Genomic DNA, 16078 nt, shown 5'->3' on the forward strand with positions numbered 1-16078 from the left:
TCGACCCAGGTCACACCCGCTATAACTATAATTTTTTATGCTATCAGTTTCCATTTGCGAAACACAGTCCTTACACGGGACATTTTCAAACGCAGTAAATATTGATGGTCTCTGCTACATCCTGGTTGTCCTCAATGCTGTCCACTTTATCGGTTAAAGGCTGGACACAAAACAAATATGCACAGTTTTAACTACGGCTACTTCTTACGCCCTAAAATATACACACAATCACTTTAAAACATACTTACTGGATAGCATGCCGTCCAATACCCTGGGCTCTTGGCCCTCTGTTTTGAACAATGGGGCAGTAGGGCATAATCCGTCTCTGGTGTTGTTGCTGCGGCAGCCTGCAAAACCATAAATTCATATCTACTGTCTTCAGCACCCGCGTCGAACGCTGTTGGTTGCACCATAATCGCGAGGTCGCCATTCCAGGTCGCCATCCCCAGATTAGCCATTGTAATGGGCACATGCTCCTTAATGTTTTGTATGCAATCTCCAACAGACACCCCACAGCTGTAACAGTAAGCGCTGGCTTGCTGTCAACAGAAAGTGTAGCCATGTTTTCAGAGAGCTCCCTGGCCTCACGCTATGTCAGCAAGTTCTGATCAATCTCCAGATCATCATGGATGGAACGGATGGCTCAGATGGAGTGGATGGATCGGTCCTGTCCACGTGCCTTGTCTCAGGCGCTTCTACAGATAACCACCATATCACACTGCTACGCTTACTCTCTACTATACACCAGCATTCAACTAGAACACAGATACACCCCTGATAATTCGGCCTGGCTGTTCTCTTACGACTACGACCCCATGAACACCTCATCAACCTAATAAAACGCAGCTAACTGAGCACATTCCTGCCTAGCTGTTCACTTAGGCGTTCCTCAGGCCTAACGGAGCCAGAACCTAGTCTGAGTGTCCACCCACCAGACTGCACACATCCTACTGATACCTTCAGCACTACCACATCTATCGCTAAAAATCAGCTTTCATCCAACAACTACACCAGCTGCACACATATTCGGTGCACACATGCACCATATGAGTGGGCCGCATTACACGTAGTGCGGTAAACCATGGTGCTATTAGCACCATGGTTCATGGCGGTAATTTACCGGTACCGCCTTGGAGGAAAGGGGAATTACCGCCCTATTCCAAGGTTGGGAAGGCGGTAATTCCGCCTTCCTCCATTGCCCTTCCCCATTCCCATTTTTGCCCCATAGGGCTCTATGGGAATGGGGAAGGCGTTAATTACGGTACCGCAATTTGCGGTACCGTAATTAGCACCATGGTCCCTTTGCGGGTCCCAACTTTAACGGCTGGTCTAGACCAGCCGTTAATGTCGGGTCCTGCAAAGGGACCTCGTAGTAAGGCGGTAAGGGTTTACCGGTACCGGTGCCCTTACCGGTACCGGTAAACCCTTACCGCACTACGTGTAATGAGGCCCACTATCTCTCTCTACTGACTTGAACTACGGTTCCCGAGGGCGTTCAATTTACCAGCACTTTGAGGTCATACCAGTGATATATAAGGTGCTATATAAATGCCAAGTAACATAACATAATCTATAAAACAATATGGGGTACAACTATCCCCGGAACGCCCAGGACTTCCTGGAGGTGTTCTCCCCGTGTTGTAGCTATAGCTGGTCATAGTCAGCATTTTATGAATAGCACTTGGTTAACTAAAAAAGCTATGTGTTTTCCACCCTGTCGCAAAAAGCTATATCTAGGTTCTAAAGCCCACTCCTGTGTCACCCTAGCCCTTTCAATCAAATTTTATATTAAAATTATATAAAGTTTATATGAAATGTATTCAGGGCTTATCAAATGTATTCCAGCCTTATATAAAAAATAATCTAAAGTGTATGTAAAATTATTCAAAGGCTTGGCAAAATAATTTTGATATTTTTTTAAAAGAAATATATATAAAAAAATGTATTTTGATATCAATTTTTTACATTTTTATATAACATGTTTGTAACATTGTTTTTATTTTGATATAAAAAATACAATATAATTTTGATGTTAAAAAAAAATCAGATATCTAAAAGGTTTGATATCACCCAAAAATTTGATTATCAAATTTTTGTAACATTTTTATATATTCAACTATTTTTGATATCAAACCACATTTTTTGATAGCACATTTGTTTTTTTTGTTTTTATAAATAAAAATTATATAAAGTTTATTTAAAATTATTCAAAGGCTTATCAAAGGCTAGCTTTATATAACATGACGTCATAGAAATCAAGGCCACAACCCACTCCTGTATCATCAAAGCACCAACACCTCACACTCGCCGGCTAACACCTCACAACACACTATGCCCTCCACCAAGCACCAGCGCACAAACGCTCTCCCATATTAAAAACATTGTAATATAAACTTTATACTAAAATCATTTAAATATAAACTTTATATCAAACTGATATAAATGATACCCTTTTCATATCAAAACATATCAAACTTCTTATAAAAAAATACACTTGATAACGCTATCTTTTTGATATAAAAAATGATTGATATTAAAATTCATATCAAAAGCCTATCAAAAGGGGGCGGGACTAAAGACACAAAGGGGGCGTTCCCACTGTCAAAATGTACTTGAAGGACCCTCCTCTGCCCCCCCACCCATCTACTACTGATACAGATTTAGGTAGCTACCCAGAGATGTGTGAGGCATTCCTAAACAAATACCCCCACCATGCTGCGCTCGGTGTAGTTCTCGTCACTAGGAATACATCTTGATTATCTTTTATTAGGTGCTTCCGTTCTTGAGAACCGCGATTCAAATGATCTTCTGGCCTCTGCCAAAATACTGATTGTATCGGGCGCCTGGGATTTATAAAGCAACAATCTAGAAGCGAAGCAGTGGAGAACTGTATGTAGGCGACAAGCCCAGGGCTTTACAGGAAGGTTGCAAGGGTAACGGAGGAAGCTGGAATGGGAAACTAATGAGGAGAAGGGGGATTCTGGTGAGGGAGTGGGGAAACGTAAAGAAAGGGGTAAAGTGGAGTCATCAGTTTTTCTCACAAAGACTGTGGCAGGGGCCTGTGTGGCTGACCCAACATTTGTAGAGGAGGTTTCAGGCCAGGGTGGAGACCAGAGGAAGGGAGGGACAGATGGCAACGGAGATGGCAACGCAGGAGTCTGCCTCTGTATTGTTTTTAAAAAGAGAGGGCTTCTTAGGGATTGCACTAGTGGCATTCTTGAAACATTGGTGTCACTGCAGCAGAGGTCATTATCTGGTGGGATGGTGAATCCAGCACGTCAAGATTTTTTTTTTAAACAACTTTTTTCCAAGCAGTTAGTGCTCGGCTCATATTTTGCCTTGGTGGTGGCTTCCAACTTGAGACCAGCTCATAACAGACACTTCTCCCAGAAAGTACACCTTGTTCACAACATGCTGCCTGGGCTTTTATTAAACTTCTGTTGGAACAAAGCCAACACTAGTGTGTTTTTACTGGGGAAAATACTACCATGCTGGGGCACACCCATCACATCTTTGATCTGACAGGAGCAGATAATGGCATGTAGGGGCTAACCCATTGCAAGTGTCTTCTCACAGGGGCAAATCCTGCCATTATGTGTATTCTTTCAGTGGCAACTACTAGCATGTTGGGGCAAATGCATGACAAGGGTGTTCTTACAGGAGCAGATACTGCCATTTTTGGGCAAAGCCTGTACAAGTGTGTTCTTATAGGGGCAGCTATTAGCTGCAGGGGCAAAGAAATCACAAGTGGTTTGTTATAGGGACAAATACTGGCATGTTGGGGGCAATGCCATTACAACTGTATTATTACAGGGCCAAATACTGACATTCTAGGGCAAGTCCTCACCACTGTGTTCTTACAGTGGCAAATAGCATACATTTTGGATCAAAGCCAGGTGCAAGCATTGGCTTTTTGGGCCAAATCCTCCATGAATGTGTTCTTACAGTGGCATCACTGGAATTAATGGGCAAAGCCATGGTGAATGTGTTCTTACACGGGTGGTACTGCCCTTGTTGGGGAAAGCCATCATGACTGTATGGTCATAGTAACAGTACTGGCGTTGGGAGGTTTGGTCGAATTAGAGGTTTGGTCAAAGTAGAATAAGTCAAATTTTTTGGGCCAAATTTGCCCGCAAATATATGTGGAGGGGGCAGGTAATCGTATTTATAGGGGATAATTAGGGGGTCTTAAACGTATAGTTGCGGCCAAACTAAATAAACGTAACAAAATATAAGAAAAAAATATGATTTATTCGAATTCGGCAAAAACAAAATCACGTAGAACCCTGGCAATACGAGGCTAAGTCATCATGGATGTGTTATTACAATTGCAGAGCTGTTAATATTGGTCAGTGTCATAATTAATGTGTTCTTACAGTGGCAATAAAGGCCCTGAAATGTTTTGGAAAAATCTCCTGTGTACTGCTGGTGATCTGGCATAAGTTGGATTTTTGTTATGTTGCCCTGTACAACAAACTGTAAATTGTATAGCTTTTTATCCAATTTTCCAGTATGCTGAAAATGCACCATTTTAACCCATTGTTATTTTTAACAAAATATTGTCATGGGGTGCACCCTTGAGGCTCCCATGGTTTGTTTGTGCTCTCTTGGTACGCTCAAACCCTCATGCTCATTACTGGGAAATATTTACGGTCCTCATTGCAACAACAAAAAAATCACCAAACACAACGGTCCAAATTTGAAATGTCTCTAGAATCGTTTTTTCTTGGGTCTGCCACTGCCCGAACCGAGCCGCTTCCTTTTTTTGGCACTCCTCAATTTCCCAAATTAATTTAAATCACTTCACCCCCTCCTTTTTCCTCCCAGCATGCTTTTGACTCCTCACCATTGTTTCCCCAGCCTGCGATCTGTCGATTCCTGGTGTGAATAAGCAAGCATTGATGTCGACAATGTAATACCCCCCCCCCCAACTCCCAGCCTCCCCACCCACCCACTGCAAGATGCTGCTCAGCAGGCTGATCACCCTAGGCCACCTCTATCATCACGTGCCTCTTCGTTGAAGAGCTAATCAGACCATTACACTGTAGCATTCGAGGCTCAATAGCTGCACCCACATAACCCCCTCTCCACTGAATCTACCTGTACACCGGAACCCCTTTTGCCCCTTCCCTTGGACTACACAAGGGATACCCCAGCTTTATTCCTTTAATAACTGACCGTACTGAATAAATGTCAGAGTAGAGCTGGTGCAAGACTTTAACATCCAAAAAAGTTATAATTTGAACTCCTGTGTAGTCAACAAGTGAAATGGATTTAAACAGTAGACTGGGAACTCCAATAGCCAGGCTCAGTAGGCTTCCAGCCTCATCCACCATCCCCATGACTACCTGGAGGAATATACATCTAAACTCTAGAATGCCTTTCCAGGCATTTGAGACATCTAAACACCTCACCTCCAAGTCCAATGCCCGGATTACACTGACAGATTGCCACTCTATCCCTTCTAGGAACGCCCCTACCTTGAAACCTAGCAAACCTGACCATCAAACATCAATGCAACTACAAAAGACAGACTCCTCTCTTACCCCAACTCCAAACTTAAACCTGAAGGCAACCATACTCCAGAGTGCCCTCATCAATGCCAAGTCATTCTCAGCAAATGCCTTAGACATCACAGACCTTATTACTGCCAACCAACTTGACTTCTTAGCCATTATCGAAACTGGCTCCATGCTGCGGCAGGCCAGAAAATGTTACCATCTACAGGACCGATAGACCTACAACCAAAGGCAGCACAGTAGCAATTATTGATAACACCCTTCATATCAGGGAAATTTCTAACCACACATTCCATTCAGGTGAATTACTGTCCATTAAAATGGTCTTATCCCCCACGACTAATCTGCACACACACCTTATATACAGACCCCCCGTCTGATATCTTCATTCGAGGATGATGTAGCACAACACCTCTCCACAAATACCAAGTCTAGCTCTCAAACCTTACTACTGGGAGACCTTAACCTGGGCTTTAACGACCCTAAGGACAACAATGCCTTAGCTACTGACATTGTCTACAAGGCTTTCTGGGGCTTGGGTCTTAAATACCTTCAGATATCGCTCCGCTAATACCTCCCTTCTCGAGCCCTTCGCTCCTCTACCTCCAACTTCCTCAGGGTCGGTCATTTTTCAAAGAAGCAAGCTGGGGGTAGATCTCGGTCTTCGGCTGGGGCCTCCCTTTGGAACAGCCTCCCTGCCATTCTAAAACTTGTGGAGAACCATCTCTGGTTCTGGAAGCACCTCAAGACCTTCTTCTTTGCTTCCGCCTTTGCTCCCCCTCTCCCCTGCTGATCTGCTCTCTCTTGGCACTGCGCACCTGGCCACCCTCTGCCCCCTGGGCCCAGGTACCTGCTCACCCTGCCACCTTCCTGCACTGCCTCCTGGCCACCCCTTGCACTGGTGACTATCTGCAACCCATACAGTCTCCCCCCAGCCCCCATTTTCTTCTTTTTCTGCACTTGTCAGATTTACCCAGTCTGCTGCCGTAAACACTACACTTGCCACTTGCTGGCTGCATTACCACTATTTATTGCCTCCATTATCTATTTATTTTTATTTCCTATTATGTATCTGTTCTCCTCTGCTCTGCACTTTCCACTCTCCCCCTTCCATGCACTTTTTCCCCTTTTCCCTTTCCTATGCACTTGCGTGTTCTCAATGTCACTGGGCCTAGTAAGATCATGGTTGTGTTCTCCCCTGTTCCCCTCCCTTGCCTTGTCGTGCTCTGAAACACTTGTGTATGAGCGTGATACAAATAAAATATAATATATAGCTCTTGCCAACACCATTACTGCATTAGGCTTCACATGTCAGATCAACAACCCCAACAAAGGTCGCAAACTCGACTGGCTAATGGACCTCAACTGTAACACAAACATAATCTCTAATGCCCAATGCCCTTGGTCCTATCATCACATCATCACATTTAATATTGACACCAAGAACTCTGGGTCAGACACATGCCCCCCCCCAACTATGGCACCAGCTTCCCTATCCAGAAACTCTCAAAACATCACAGTCAATAATGTCCTACCTTTGCTACACCCCATGACGGCACACCATGGATTAATGACCCCTCAGTTATACAACCAAACTGTCCTAGCAGCCATTGATAAAGTAGCACCTCTAGCCTTGCACAAAGCTAAACCAGTAGCCCACCTTAATACAGGGTACACTCCCAACCTTAAAACCTTGCTCAGTTCGAAGAGAACTGCGGAGTCCATATGGAAAAGATTTCCGTCTGATCTGAATAAAGCAACCTTCGCCGATGCCTCGAACAAATATAAGCAGGCTATCCTAACGAAAAGCGCCACGTACAATGAGAGAATCACTAATGCTCAATCAGGTACCAAGGAACTATTCACCATCTTGAGAGAACTGGAGTCGCCAGTGCCATCAAAAGAAATGTGCCTCAAAGATGAAAACTGGTACACAGGCATTCAAAAAGCCCTCCTTGATAAAAAAGCCCTTCTACAATCGAAAATCTAAATTAAATAAATATATCAAACTTAAACCTGACCAAGCCCAACCCCTACAGACGTTTAGTCATGCTAGACATAAAACCTGCAAGCTCTTCAAATTCTCACCCGTCTCAAACGAGGAAGTCTTGAAAATCATATCTCGTCTCAAACCTTCAAGATGCCAAGCTGACATCTGCCCAGGTTCGCTTACCGAAGACTGTTCACCTGAACTAACACTGTTGATCACAAGACGAATCAACGCCTCCTTCGAAAGTAGCACTGTCCCAACCAATCTTAAAGACACGTGGGTCCTTCCTCTACTAAAAAAAACCTACCCTAGACCCCAATATACCAACTTACCATCGATCCACAACCATTGTTCCCTTCCTCCTCAAAATTTTAGATAAAGCAGCGTATCTCCAGAACCATCTCGAAACCAACAATCTCAATGGCCTACGCCAATCTGGCTTCGGACCAAGAAACAGGACTGAAATTGCCTTACTTGACCCAAAAATTCAAATGGATGAGAAGACAATGGCATATTAGCTCTCCCACTCCTGCTTGACCTTTCCGCAGCGTTTGACCTAGTTCATCATGACATAATTTGTAATCATCTATCGTTTGCCGCATACTTCTCACCAAAAGCCATTCAGTGGATACAATCCTTCCTTACGGACAGAACCATGAGAGTCTTCTCACGCGGCTCGACAGCTTTACCAGCCCTGGTGACCTGCGGAGTACCTCAAGGCTCCTGTGTCTCACCCACACTCTAGAACATATTCACAAAACCACTTTTCAACTGTCTTGACGATTTGGGTGTTACCTATTGCAATTACGCAGACGACACTCAAATCCTCATAACCATCTCTGGCCCTTACGACACTGACTCTGAATCACTCAACCCTATCAAAACATCCAGGCTTGGATGGCCCAACATGGATTATGTCTAAATGACGATAAAACAGAACTTCTCATCAGATCACGACACCGTCTTAAACGTTGTGGTGACTTCTTCAAATCTTTCAATATAGACGGCAATACTACCAAGGTGTCAAAGGAAGTAAAAACCCTTGTTTTTTACCTTGACTCATCCCTCACTCTAACCAGACAAGTCAATGTCGCATCTTCGGCCGCAGCCTGCACATCGAAGCTCATCACTGCCTGCAGGCCCTTTCTGTCACCTGACAGCTGCACCATGGTAGCTAGAGCCCTCATCCTGTCCAGACTGGACTATTGTAATGCCCTCTCTGCTGGCACTATGAACTGTAATATCAAAAAACAGCAAGTGATCCAAAACAACACCTTGAGAGCAGCGCTAAACATACCCAACTAATCTCACATCTCCACAAGCACTGACTACCTTTCCAGGAGCAAATCCTCTTCAAAATACTATGACCCACAAATGTCTACATAGGTCACCCCCTAAATACCAGATAGACAAATTCACTGCTAACCAATCTAATAGGCCTATGCGCTTAGCATACTCACACTTACTCTCCACCCCCAGATTCAAGCTTCAGAAATCTGGAGGCAGCAGCTTCCCAGTGGTAGCTGCCAAAGTTTGGAACCCCTTACCAGCCACATTAAGGTCAGAAGCCTCCTTCTGGACCTTCTGCAAACACTTGAAAATGTGGCGCTTCACCCAAGATCTACTAAAATAACTCTCCATCAGCAAACTACACTTTATTAACAACTAAACGACCATTGAAACTTAGGATGGAGTTTGTTAGTTACCTTATTTGTATATGCACAACCCTGTAACTCATGTACATTATTACCAAGAATTTTGCATAACCTTCTAACTTTATGCTCTTTATTGCCAAGAACAGTGCCTAGATGCCTCTGGGTTAGGTGCGCTATACAAATATTTTTTTTTTTAAAAGAACATGAATTTCAGTTGATGGCTGGCAGTGAGCAACAGACACGAGGTGTAGACTTTTCTACAAAGTTGTGACTCTGCTTGCAAGAGTAAACAGATTACTCTCACCCTCCTAGCCGAAAAGACACAGCACAAGCACATAGCAGAGACCCTGCATCCCTAGCACCCATCCTCCTCCTCACACTACTCCTGCAGTAAAGCAAGCATCCACTCGCATCCAGAAGCTGCACAATCTCCTTGACCTTCACGCCATACACTTACCAACATGGCAACCACCACACGCGGGCCAGGATGAGGCCTCTGGGCACCATCCAACATGAAGCAACTTAGCCACCCTGAGATCTCGCTCAACCACACACACACCAGTCTTGAAAACACAACCCGATTTATAACAACACTTAAGGACAGGTCCTCCATCTCACTTTCAGAACTATGGTCCCCCTAACAGGACGGACACGCACCCATGCTATCACAAAAAAATATTTCCCGGTACATCCCTTCCTCCCACTGTTTGTAGCATCTATTGCACACTTTGCCATCCTCTTATCTTCCCCTCGCTCGTTTTCTTTCCTCCAGCAGACCAAGATCTGGCTAACCCACGGTGGAGGCATGTACACTGCTAACATAACACCAATGCACATTGAATGCGTAGACACACAAACACAGTATTGTTTCACCACTGTACCTTAAATAACCATTGTAGCACAGCAACCTTGACCCCCATCCCACTTTCCTCTGTTACAAGACCCCAAGTGCCAAAAGGCTAAGTAAAAGGCAGAAGCAGCGCTACAAAACTTTGCTCCCCAGTGTCCTACTATCATTTTCCCCATCTTCAATTTCGCCCAAAGGGCCCCCCAGCGTTTTACCCCACTGTGCCCCTACTGGGATTTTCCTCAGGATCGATGTCACTGCACTGTAATGGTATCAGGCAATAATAATGTCCCCATACATAATGTCACCATCACCGGGAAAAGCCATTGATAACATCATGTACGAGGATGGGCTGCAGTGATGTACCCCGCTACCAGTGTAAAGTAAAAAAAAAAAAAAAAAAAAAAAAAAAAAATCGCAGGTTGTTCAATGTAATAATGTTCCTGCAAAAAACAGCGACTTTTTTTGTCAGGGGACATTTTTGCAGGGGACATTATTACATGGAACCCTGTTAACTTGGTAGCCAAGCCATGGCTGCCTGCTCCTGCAGGTCTTGCTCATCCATCTCCACTATTATTAGGGACCTGGCACTGCACGCTGTCCGCTGCCTGGGATGCCAGCCAACTCTACGGCGCCTCAGGACTCATCACCTTACCAGAAGTGCACCACTACCAGGACGTTGGCATGGCCACACAGGACGGATGCTCCAAAATACCCCTCAAGGTGTCCGCCGACTGCCCTCCATACTTACATGCTCAAATTCTACTTTCCAACACACAATATTTTGACCAACTAAGCCTCTCACACATAGCCATTGTGCTCCTCTCACAAGACACCAGAACATTACACCTCTCCAACCATCTTATAGGTCACAGTCGGGACCAATGTATCCCGACAGCCTGGGCACAGGAGGTTCCTCCCTGGACTCCGATACCTCCAGCACTATGGGCACAAACCACCTACAAACAGGTTTGCACCCAGTTCCTGGTTACATTGGTACTGCACACATCAACACAACAGAAACTCTAGCTTTCAACCCCCACTGCCGCCCTCCAAACCCAGGATCAAGCAAAATGCAGCAGAGTGCAGTATACTACCACAGTATCCCAACTCGTCACATGTATATAGCCAGACCCAAGTCAACAAAACGGTCTACTCTACTGGGACAAAAGGCAGGGCTGCCCCAGGCCCCCTCGCCACAGGCACCAGAGGGAGGGGCGCTCTTGCAACAGAGACGTCATTTCTCTAAAAGGTATCCTGCTGTTAGTACTTCAAATATACAACTATTTGTCTCATTTGTTGTGAAAGCCAATATGCACTTACTTTCAATTCCCTGTGCCAAATGTACTCCTGTATTTGAAAATGCAGCCACACTAGCTACACAAATGCACCATTAACAGGCCCTGGCCCTTTTTCCGATTGCTCAATCTGAAAATTCAATACAATTTATAATTTTAAAAAATGCACCATCCGACCGCATGTTTAGGGCACTCTGCCCCCTTTCCCTTTTTAGCAAATGACACTCTGGAATGGGACATTAAAATAGGACTTTACCTGGAGCGCCAACATTCCTTGCCCCTGCCAAGAATGAATGATTAATATTCCAGCGGGAATGTATGCAGTCCGTGGGTCGATTTACATGGCTCTCTGGTCGCAGGCTTTTTTTTTTGCCCCTGCCTCGCAGCAAAGTTGCCCCTATGGGGATTACTAATACCGCGAGACGCAGAACCCGGCCGCATTCCTCTTCTATGCACTAGAAATATGCATAACCCCAACAACGTGTGCTCCGGTAAAAAGCCAAGGCACGCACACATTTAATCTGGCTGCATTAAATTATGTTGCATTTAGTTGGATAGCGAGAAGGCGAGGGGGACTGGGGTCTGGTGCAAAATCCGTGCCAGGATGGGGGACTGTAAAAATCAACATTACCTAACGCAACATAACCATTAAAAAAAAACGGATTCTCAAGATGAAAGAGTCCGGCGGCGGCGGATGAATAAACTTGTATAAGCATGGCTCTCTCGAACCGAGTCGCCTCAAGGCGCTTTCTGCTGGGAAGCTAGCTAGTCCAAGATGAAATAACACCGCTTGCTGCGCCTAGCACCACAGCTTCCTAGCATCATTTTTGCCAGATAGCGGGCACCTGCTCTACAAAGGGCTTACCGTAAAATGCTCACGCTTTTATGGCGTTCCTAAAATGTGGCCCTGAGGTACGAAGCGCCGCGTTGCGTCCTTTCTGAGGGCTAACCGCGCTCTGCAGCCGCTGCCCCCTGCGAGCCGAGTGCCAGCTCGCAGGGAGCCCGGGCCAAACAGAGGCGTGGGCGGGGTCTGGGGCCTCCTGCGGGGGAGTGGGCCAGAGGCGTCGCTGTTAAAATGTTACGTGTCTCTCGTGGGGAGGTTAAGTTAGAGACGCTATACACTTTGGCCCGGTGGTCAAGCCAAACACGACACGTGTCCGTTATATATAGAAGTGGGTGGAAAGTTAACACGAACGCTCCTTCTGCACACGCCCACCGATGGGCCATGTCAGGGCTCCCTGCCCAATATCTAGGAATGGCCGCCCTGCACTCCGTAACGTGACACGGAGGCAAAAACAGTTCCAATACACGTACAACTCACACAGCAGTGCTTCAAATGGAAGGAGAAACTGGAGGTGTCCACGAAAAAAAAATACGCGTACCTCCATAGCGTGGGCATCCCAGTGCCTTGTCCTGGCCCCCCTCTTTATCCTGCCCCCTCGCTCCCCCCTCCCTCTTCACCCTCCCCTTCCTCCCGGCATAAGTCATACATTACATGTTGAACCAAAGAATGACACCGACACTTTGTTTAAGATTGGAAGATTAAAATGCCTCAGCAGCTTTATTTTTGCATAAAGTCTTGGAGTTATCTTACAGGCGATCCGTAATTCACCGCCACTGGTATACTACTCAATGTGCGGCTACCTAGGTATTCCTTGCCCTCCCCGCCCCCTCCCTTATCGTCCTCGTCCGGTGGACGCCTCAGATTGAGCCCGGCCCTTGCTAGTAACCTCTCTCTACCCCGGCCGTTTGTGATTTGATTTTCCCATGCCCGTGTTTTCCCTAGGCCCTCTTTTTTCCCTAGGTCTTAGTAGGGAATGCCCGACCCCCCCCGCTCCTCCCCTGACACTTCCCCTGTGTCCTGGTCTGGGTCTAGCTAAAACCGGCAGCCACGCGGTGCCTCGCTAATGTTCAGGTTCCTATACCGGCACCACCACAAGTGCCCCAACATTACACATATTCCATATCCGTAGTTAAGGCCGACACCGCCCTCCGGTGCCGGCCCCCACTTTCTGCCTGCCTAGTTGGTCATCGCTTTGCGACGTCCATCTAACATTTTCCTTTGTAACTCTACTCTGTCCCCCCTACGCCCCCCAGTTGCTGCTGGTACTGGAATCCCAGTCCTATCTATGCTATGCAACCCCCAGGTCTCCCTTCCGTCTTCCCGAGCCCACAAGAACTTCCCTGTTCCCTCTCTCCCAAGGCCCCCCCGGTGAAGTCTTACCCAGTGCCCCCCTTGCCAGCGTCATGTCTCTTCCGTATACCCTATCCCTCCTTCTTCCTTCCTTTCCCAACTGGCTCCTCCATTCCCCGGTCCACCCTTTGCTGCGTCCCGCCAAGCCCCCTTTTTCCTGTCCTTTCTGGCCCTCCATGTCCTGGAGGTCTGTCCCCCCCCCAACCGGCTTCTCTTGCTGCCCTTGTTTGAGTTTGTTGTTCGTTCCCCTCCCCCGCAATTTTGGTCTTGGAATTGGCTCCCAAGTCCCCATCATCCCTCCCCTTTTTCCCAGGGCCTCCCCCAAGCCTATTGCTCTTGGGGCGCCGTACATCTAATCTATTGGCTGATCATTCCCCTATGGGTCTGTCAGTGCTTTTGTTCAAGGGATTGACCTGTGACTCCTCCAAGACTCTCTGCTGGCTGCCAGCGGCGGAGAGTTCCCCCCCCAGCTTGCTTGCACAGGGCACTCCCTTTCTTGGTTCCATGGAATTGTGGGTGGGAGCGTACGTTAGTACGGGTGTGGGGGGGGGGACAGACCTTGCCCGAGGAGCGATAGCCTCCCCCTCCCCCCCACCGTCCTGATCCGCGCATCCCGCGTTCTTTAGTGCTGTCCTCCATTCCAAGGACATCATGGCTGTGCCCACCTCGGACAGGTGGGTCCTGTCTTTCTCGAAATACCCAGGTACTTTTAAAGTGATGAGGGGATACCGAATCCATACCATCCCCCTGCTTTTTAGGAAACTCCCCATACGATTGTTCGTTTTCCTCCTTGCTTCCTCTATGGCCCCGTGGCGTAACGCACCCCTCCATTCCTGTCTTGCGATTATCTCAGACCACATCACCTCGCACCCCCTGAAAGTCCTCCCTATTCTGGTTAGTAAATTTCTTAAAAGTTCTGACAAATCCCTCCTTCCTTTAGTCACCAAATCATTTCCCCCTATATGCAACAAGATAATGTCAGGCGAAGGGTGTTGCTGCGCTGCCTGTTCCAATGTTGCCCATACGGACGTGCCTTTCAAACCACCTTTGGTGATCCAACTAATCTGCGTGTTCCGTAGGCCCAGGTTCCCGTCCCAAAACGCCATCCGCGCTCTGGCCGCTGCCCGGGCCACGAAGGAGTGGCCCACGACCCATACCCTGTTGGCTTCTGTGGAGACATGATTGGTTGTATTAGCTTGTGTGGCGTAGTTAGTGCCCCCTTGTCCCATATGCTGCCCTACCCCCCACCCCCCTGGATGCCAACGCGTTGACTCTGTTAACGCACATATAATTTGTATTTGTCAGATGTCCATCTCCCTATCCTTTTGACCCTGTCCTCCCCCAGACCTTCCCTGCTCGCTGTTGTCGCTGCGCCTATGCGGAATGAGTGGGTTGAATATTGTCCCGGATCCACACCCGGACTTGCCAAGGCCCCCTCTAAGACTCGCCTGAATTGAAACTGGGTAAGTGGGGTTCCGTCCTTGTGTCGGAACAAATACCCCGGCTCACCCCCCCTAATTGCAAAATATGCTGTTGTGTTCTCAACCGGGCAAAACGCCTCCTGTCCCAGTCTGGCCAACACCAGCTCGCTTCCCTTGGCCTTCTGGTCTGTTTTTGATATCCTGATGTTGACTGATATCCCCCCCCCCTATCTGGCGTACATCTCCCCATAGTAAGGCCCTGAAGCTCTGGTCATTCTTGGCTTTCGCCACTAACTCACTAATCCGCAGGGCCCCAAAAAAGGCCAATGCGAAGCATGCTTTGAACATAATGCTTTCATATTGCGAGTAACACACCCCTGTAGTTGCCGTCATGACCTTCTGTAATAGTTCAAAATCAATGGGTTTCCTCACTAGAGTTGATGAGGTTGTTGCCGTGGTCACCCCTCCCCTGTTCCAGCCTTTTAGTGCAGCTCTTACCAGAAAACCTTTCGTTGGGTCTTGCTGGCCTGCCAGCTGGCTATGAAATGCCACTGCGCTAAGATGTCCCGCCAGCCATTTTCCCGCCCCCTCTGCCCAGAGGACAAAACAGTCCACCCTCTCTACCATGTTTTCCCCCCCAAATGTTTGGTGTGCTCCAAGAATGTGTCATAATTGGCCTTGTATCGACTCCAGGTGCTCCCCGCTAATGCTCTGGAAGCGAGCCTCCTCATTCCTTGACCCAACTCACTAGCTGCCATAGTTCCTTGTCGAACTGAGTCATGATGAGCTGTGCTTTGATGTGCGCTTTCCTGAATCTTGTCATCTGTGAACGAGAAAGTGCATCAGCCGCTGTGTTATCCACCCCCGGTACGTGCCGCGCTTTGACGGCTGCATTCATCGCCAGACATTTGCGAACCATGTGGCATAGTAGGCACAACGTGGCCAGGCATTTTGCCGAATGCGTGTTCACCGCCTGTACCACTGCCATATTGTCCGACCACACCACTAATCGTTTGTTACACAATTCGCGCAACCAAATGTGCATTGCTGCCACCACTAGGAATAGTTCCAGCATGATGTTTTTGCACAGGCCCTTCCTTACCCATGCCTTAGGCCAGTCGGCCTGGCACCATTCCTTTCCTAATATTGCCCCG

The 16078-nt window shown here is 47.2% G+C and overlaps 1 protein-coding gene across 2 annotated transcripts in view; it reads right to left on the reverse strand.

Moving 5' to 3' along the window:
• LOC138488386 (adenine phosphoribosyltransferase-like) overlaps window positions 1–12414 on the reverse strand; it is a 278013-nt gene extending 265599 nt beyond the window's left edge. For both annotated transcript variants that reach the window (XM_069615325.1, XM_069615324.1), the window contains exon 1: window positions 12175–12414. The gene's annotated coding sequence lies outside the window, so the exon portion shown is untranslated. The remainder of the gene's footprint in view (window positions 1–12174) is intronic.
• Window positions 12415–16078: the final 3664 nt, after the last annotated feature.

This window comes from Ambystoma mexicanum, chromosome 9, assembly GCF_040938575.1.
Source record: "Ambystoma mexicanum isolate Mex_15411 chromosome 9, UKY_AmexF1_1, whole genome shotgun sequence".
Taxonomy (NCBI): Eukaryota; Metazoa; Chordata; class Amphibia; order Caudata; family Ambystomatidae; genus Ambystoma; species Ambystoma mexicanum.